This window comes from Tenrec ecaudatus, chromosome 4, assembly GCF_050624435.1.
Source record: "Tenrec ecaudatus isolate mTenEca1 chromosome 4, mTenEca1.hap1, whole genome shotgun sequence".
Classification (NCBI taxonomy): Eukaryota; Metazoa; Chordata; class Mammalia; order Afrosoricida; family Tenrecidae; genus Tenrec; species Tenrec ecaudatus.
The window spans coordinates 168,827,053-168,833,234 of NC_134533.1; the positions used below are offsets into that span (position 1 = coordinate 168,827,053).

Here is a 6,182-nt window from a genome sequence, read left to right on the forward strand (position 1 = left end):
GCCTTGAACAAGGCTTGTCATGCCAGTGAGACTGGCCTTTCCCCTGACAGGGTGACATGCCACAGCTAGCTGGGAGGGCCCAGGTAGAAACTCTTGTCCCTTCCCAGATCACTCCTAGACCACCATGCAACCAGAGATGCAGAAGAGAATAATTACCTAATGACCGCACACATTCTAGCTACCCACCTCTACTTAAGCACGGACTGACTTCCCACTTTCCTGTCACATGGTGGTTATTAACCATAGTTGCGCAGAGAAGCACCTGCAAAACTCTTTAAAACACTGATCCTGAGTACTAATCAATTACATCAGAATTTGGGCGGGTGGGGGGGGGCAGGGAAACACAGTGATCCCTTTGTGTCAATAGCTCCAAAAGTAATTCCATCGACTCCTCTGAAATATGTCTCCACTCTTCTAGAGCTCCTTGATCCATCTACTACTTTTTGAACTTTCATCACTGCCTCAAATCCTGGTATCCAGATTCCATGATCCTTAATTACAATCATGCGCAAAAGGGCAACCTTCCCCCTGCTATTGCCCACCCCTGGCCTAGTCCTTAACTACTAAACTGTCACAAGGACTCCATCCCTGGACAAGATCTCCTTAACATTCCTAGAGGAAAACATTGGACTAATCGTGTTACATTCATAATGACAAGTCTCAGTTGGGTATTGTGTTAGTCTGGGTTGACAAGAGAAACAAATTCATAGACACTCGTGTGTAAGAAAGAGCTTTTTAGACAAGAGCAATTGAATATTGAGAAAACATCTCAGCCCAGCCCAGATCAAGCCTATAAGTCCAATATTAGCCCATATGTCCAATACCAACTTAGAAAGTCCTCTTCAGACTCACGAAACACATGCATTGATGACGAATGCAGGAAGATCACAGGGCAATGGGTGAAAAGTCTTGTGGATCCAGTGACAGTAAGAATCTCAGCGCTGGCATGGGTCTCCATGTGGCTCCTCCAGCTCCAGGGCTCTAGCATAGCTCCATGTGTCTTGTCAACAGGAATGTCTTGCAGGGAGTTAGTGGTGTCCTGCCTCCGGCGAGCTATTTATCTCCTTAGCGACTCCAAATGAGGTCATCAAGCTGTGACTTGATGGACCGGCTAAACTCCACCCCTTCACTCTTAAGTCTCAAGTTGACAACAGATTACGCAACTACCACAGGTATATAGCACAGCTCCAAAATCCTAGTACGCTTTCCTATGTCACTTATTTTACCACTTCTATTCCCTCCCCACCAAATTTCCTATACTGCCAACCATCTTCTTATGATGCTTATTCAACAAATTTTAATTGAAAACCGTAGAGTAGGTACAACTACTTCTGATGGTATTCTCCAGGAATTAACTTACTAAAACAAAGACTTCGGGTGATCTGAGACTGTCTGAAAGCTGTATTTTATCTCACAGACAGACCCCGGTTTGCATTGTGGAGTACCAGTCTGCACGGTTGGCTTTTCCAAATGTCCTTTAGAGACGCCGGAAAGCTCAACAGTGTGGTTGGTGCTTCAGTTCTAGTTCTAATGGTCACGTGACTGCTTGGATTTATCTCCCTGGCCCAGATAACAGTTGGATCACATATCCTAGCAATAAGCCACCAACGAAGGGACCTTCAGGTTTCCTTCAGCTCCAGTGCTTAGGGCATTAGCACTTAAAGCAGAGGTGCAGAGAACGAGAGGAAGGCCCTCCACAAGAGGGGCTGACGAGGTGGCGGTGGCCATGGGCTTCCGCATCGGACCAGTTGTGAAGATGGCACAGGACCAGGCAGTGTTTCGTTCTGTTGTGCACAGGGTCACTATAGGTTGGAACCACCTCGATGGCCCCTGACAACAACAAGACATGTAGCTACTTTAGTGACAGCATCAGTGCTTTGTTCCTTTACTCTCATAATATGAAAGCACTCCTCTGGTTAATTTAAGATAGGCCTATCTTTCCCCACTACATTTCCATTTTGTGAAAGGGTACAACTAGTTTTGCCTCATTCTGAGTGGCAACACCACTTGCATTTTCAGAAGTCAAAGTTAATTTGGCGATGCTCTGTTAATGATTGATTCCATGTGATGGGTGAGAAGCGTACAAGGACACCTGGGTACCTTTCCTTCACTGCTAGTGCTAGTTACGCAGCATGTGCCCTCTGAGTCATGTGCTCTTCACTGGGATGCTTCAGAAATTCTGAAATCATTTCTCAACTGAGATTGGTTACTACTCATTATAAGAATCATCTCCAGCAGCAGGAGTAAAGGCCTAAGAAAATACAATTTTATTTAGAATGTGGGAGAATTTTACCTAAGACCCAGGGAAGCCTCTCCGGGAGCCAAATTTGATGTCTGGTAATGACATCCATTTGTATATTGAATTGCTAGGTCCGTATTGTTGTTTTAAGTGTTTTCTGAGTGAAATCCTATCCAAAGGAGCCAGGAGTTTCAACCTCTTAACTAAAAGCCTTTAGAGATCTCACGTATGGAAAGAAGAACGAAGATGGCTTTAAGTTGTTGTTGTTGGGTGCCACCTAGTTAGTTCTGACGCAGAGGGACGCTGCTTACAAGAGAACGAAACACCAGTCCGTGCTGCACGCTCCTCGCCACCTTGCTAGCTTTGGGCCCACTCTTGTAGCGCCTGTGTCCATTCACCTTGTCAAGGCTCTTTCTCTTTCCCTGACCCACTGCTTTATGGAGCATGATGCCCGTTTTTCTCAGGGGCGGGTCTCTCTTGATGACATGTCCAAAGGACATGAGTCTTGTCACCCTCGCTGCCAAGGAACATTGTGCTTATACTTCTTGCAACACAGATTCAGTAGTCCGTGGTACTTTCAATGTTCCTCACTCACACCATAAGCTCAATGCCTTAAGTCTTCCTCATTCAACATCCAGATACACGTGAGCCATTGAAATCGCCATAGCTCGGTATTCTCAAGCACACCTCTGTCCTCAACAGGACATCCTTGCTCTTTAGCACTGAAGAGGTCTTCTGCCGCCGACACGCCCAATGCAAGATGTCATTTGATTTCTTGACTGCTCCTTCCATGGGTACCGATTGTGGATACAAGCAAAATGGAATCCTTCAAACTGGATCAGAAGATAACATTATGATAAGTATAGAAAAGAAGATGACCGCCCCCACTGCCCCCTGCCGAGAAGATGATTTCCTTTCTATTGAGGTATAATTCATACTGAAGACTGCAGTCCTTGACTGTCATCAGCAAGTCCTCCAGGAAGCTTCAAGTCCTCCTCACTTGCAGCAAGTGAGGATGTGTCATCTGCATATCTCGGCTTGTTAATAAGCCTTCCTCCAATCATGATGCCTCAATCCTTCTCCATATAGACCAGCTTGTTGGAATGTTAGCTCAGCATACCTACTGAAGTGTGCTGAATGACTACAACCTGGACACACACCTTTCTTGGTTTTAAATTATGCAGTACTCCCTTGTTGACTTTGAGCAACTGCCTCTTGTTCTAGGTGGAGGAGGGCAACGAAGCTTTCTGGAACTCTCCTTCTTCGCAGCATTGTCCATAATTTGTTATGACCCACACGGTCGAATGACTTTGAATAGTCAACAATATACAAGTAAATGTATTTCTGGTATTCTCTGGTGCCACGTCGTCTTCTGAAGCTGGCTGGGATTTCTGGGACCTCCCTATCAATGCTCTGCTGCAACCTCTGCCAAATGATCTTCAGCAAAATTTTATTGCATGTGACACTAATGTTATTCTTTGAGAATGTATTCTTTGGGGTCCCCTTTCTTACAAATGGGCACAAATCAGGGACTCTTCTAATCAGTCAGCCAGGTAGCCATGTTCCAAATTTCTTGGCATGGGTGAATGAGTGCTTCTTCAGCTTATTGAAGTATTTCGGGGGGTGGGGGGTGCTATCAATTCCTGGAGCCTTCTTTTGAGCTAACACGTCCAGTGCAGAATGGAGTTGTTCAGTGTCATCAGTTCTCACTCATGTGCTCCTCTTGAAATGCTTGAATGTCAGCTGGTTCTTGTTGGTACAGTGACTCTGCATGTGCCTTCCTTTATTTCAGTGCTGGTGGAAAATAGTGCCAATAGACTTGCTCCGAGCAGGATTGCCACAAACCTCCAATATGGACAACACAAAACAAATACACAGTATCTACAAAGTGCAATAAAGCAAAGTGCAATACAAGGAAGCAACGCATGCCCGTACAAGTAACCTACTGCATTGCTTTACCTACCACGGACAGCATGCCCTCTGCCACCACCATCAGCCCCCAGCACCCATTTGGAGGTACCTTAACTGGGAACAAGGTATCCTCATGCCCATTCCCACCATGACGGTGGACAAGCTGAAAAGCTATTTAATCAGATTGGACAGTTACTGTTCAACTGCGGAGCTGCCATTCTTTAAAACCGTCATGTCCATCGTCCATACACAGAGAGAGCACTTCGCTTCTGAAGAAATCCCAAATGGATTCTGCTTCATCTGTCTCTCGTCAACTTTCAGTTTGCCAATGTGCCCTTTCCTCTTCATCTCAAGTACATAATGTCTTCAAAACAAGGGGTTAAATTTAGCAGCCATTTGCAGTAAATAGTGATTAGAACCGAAAGCCATTATGAAAACAGCATTTAAATTTTTGACCCTACATGAAGCCAATAAGCCGTCCCTAAGTCCAATTTAATTAATGTGCAGCACTTGCCTATTCCAGAAGGGTATTCATAAATCTTCAAAACTAAATTAATATTTTAAAATATGAGTTGGCCTATGATCTTGTATGGCATACAAGCAGATTAAAATGGTGTCTCCATTTTAAATGAACATAGTCAAAGATTTACAAACTTCAAGCAAGATTTCTCTTAAACAAATCTAATTGTTCTTTTAGCTGTGACCATACAGAGGCTGAGTGGCCTGGTTTCAAAGTAATGAGGACAAGTTTTTACAGTTTAAAGGTAAATAAAACGCACCTACCTCCACCCAGTTATATCAATCCCTTTAAATGGGAATTGCTTGCTTTAGAATATCTGGAGAAGTTGCCAATATTTCACTAATACCATTGTTACCTGTTGATGAAAAATTAGTGTTCAAAACGCTTTTTTTGATCTACCACTTCTACATGTGTTCCTAGCAATGCTGGCTCAGTGGTCCCTCGTGCATCCTAAGAAAACCCCGCCAGCACTGTGCCAACTTCACAGTTGTTTTCTGTCATTCATTGCTGCAGCCACTAAGTAAAGCCATCCTATGAGGGAGTCTCCAAATATCATGTCCTTCTCCAAGGACTGGCCCCTTCTGAGAACACAGCCAAAGCATGTGAGACAACGTCTGCACCTCTTTCAAGACACAATGTGTTCTTCTGTCAGTCCATGGACTAGTCAACATTCTTTGCCAGCACCGTATTTCAAGCGCACCCATTCCACCACCGCTGTCCTTATTTGATGTCCAGCTTGTGCAGACCTCTAAGGTGGTGGAAAATATCACACAGCTAGACACACCGTAGTCTTCAAAGTGACTTTAAAAATATTTTTTTTCAAGCGGTCTTGTGCGGCACATTTGCCTAGGGCAATATGTTATTTGACTTCTTTTTTTTTTTAGGGGAGAGTGAGAACGCAGTCCCCCACTACCACAAATTCTGCAGTCGAATTTCCCACATTTGGGGGAATCGCAGGGGTCAGCACACCCGGAGTGCAATGGACAAGCCTCGCCCTGGGAAAACCACCTTCGTGATCATGGTATCTCCCCTGCCAGGTCTTGATTGCTGCTTCCCTGAGCATTAATTATAGATCCAAGTAGAATGAAATCTTGGACCACTTCAATTTTTTCTCGGTTTATCATGCTGCTCCTCATTGGTCCTGTTGTGAGAACTTCAGCTTTCTTTACATTGAGTGTAAGCCACACTGAAGGCTGTCGCCTTTGACCTTCACCAGCAAGGGCTTCAAGTCCTCCTGGCTTTCAGTGAGCAAGGCTGTGTCATCTGCGTATCACAGGTTGTTCAAGAGCCTTCCTTCCATCCTGACGCCACATACTTCTTCATAGCATCCACCAGCTCAGATTATTTTCTCAGCGTATGGATTAACTAAGTATGGTCAAAGATACACCCGTTTCCTGATATTAAGCCACACAGCAGCCCCGGGTGCCCTTCAAACGACTGCTGCCCCTGTTTCTGGAGCAGATGAAGGGGGAGGAGGAGAGAGTGGAGCACATCCTGGCCCACCAGGCCCTG

At 44.9% G+C, this 6,182-nt stretch overlaps 1 non-coding gene across 1 annotated transcript; it reads right to left on the minus strand.

Annotated features, from left to right (window-relative positions):
- Positions 1-5,551: 5,551 nt before the first annotated feature.
- On the minus strand, positions 5,552-5,715 carry LOC142447767 (U1 spliceosomal RNA). Its single transcript, XR_012784420.1, has one exon. It is a non-coding gene; the product is annotated as a U1 spliceosomal RNA (small nuclear RNA).
- Positions 5,716-6,182: the final 467 nt, after the last annotated feature.